The sequence below is a fragment of the Acyrthosiphon pisum genome, chromosome X (assembly GCF_005508785.2).
Source record: "Acyrthosiphon pisum isolate AL4f chromosome X, pea_aphid_22Mar2018_4r6ur, whole genome shotgun sequence".
Classification (NCBI taxonomy): Eukaryota; Metazoa; Arthropoda; class Insecta; order Hemiptera; family Aphididae; genus Acyrthosiphon; species Acyrthosiphon pisum.
In genome coordinates, this window is record NC_042493.1 from 126,192,942 (window position 1) to 126,193,944 (window position 1,003).

The following is a 1,003-nucleotide window of genomic DNA, read 5'->3' on the forward strand; positions in this document are numbered from 1 at the left end:
AAAAAATGAATTAAATAAATAAATTAATAATTATTTTTGTAATGTAGGCATAAACATTTCTGATAAAATATTTGAAAAAGGATTTAATGTGACGGATTTCAAAGAAGAAAATAAAAATTCTTTTATTCCTAATTCTATATTTTTATCCGTATTTATGTGGAACCTTGTTTTAAATTTTCAATCCTTAGCTATAAAAGTTGAACATTTTATAAATTTTAACAACAAAATAATTATTATTTTGTCAAAATTCAAACATTAAATGCTTATAAAAAAAAATTGTGCTCATGTATTTTTAATATTTTTGATTGCCATTGTAACAATATATCAATTTTCACGCTTTTGTACCCAACAAATAAAATTTAATTGATATTTATAGAAATAAAAACTAAAAAAATTGAAAACTGACAATGTCCGCAAACAGCTCAAAAATAGTAAAATTGTATGGTGTATAGAAAATGCTAATATAAACATTCAGTGAAATTTTCAAGTATCTACAGTCATTCGTTTTTTAATTACAACAAAATAAGAAAATAGTTACATGATAAATCGAGTGAACATTAAATATTGTAAAAATATGAATTTCAAACGCTCATAAAAATTTAATTTGATTTTCTCCTAAACATTTTTTTTTTTTGATAAAGGTAGACAAAACTATTATGAATTTTGTATTACATTTTAAAATCTTAGATTTAATAAGAAAATTTTTTATTAATTTCTAACTCAAAATAATTTGTAAATTTTCGTCATTTTTACGTATTTTTTCAATAGGTACCTATTTGAACATTAAATGCTTATAAAAAAAAAGGTGGGTAAGTGGATTTCGCTCTGCTGTACAGTAGGTTACAAGTGGGTCACTGTATAATGGATGGTATTAAATTTGAATTCAATGATATAATATCATTGTATAAGAAAAACGATTCTGAGCGGAGACGGTATGTTAGTCTAGGTATAAGACATAATATTATATTAGGTACCTATAATAAATTCCAAATTAATCATATCA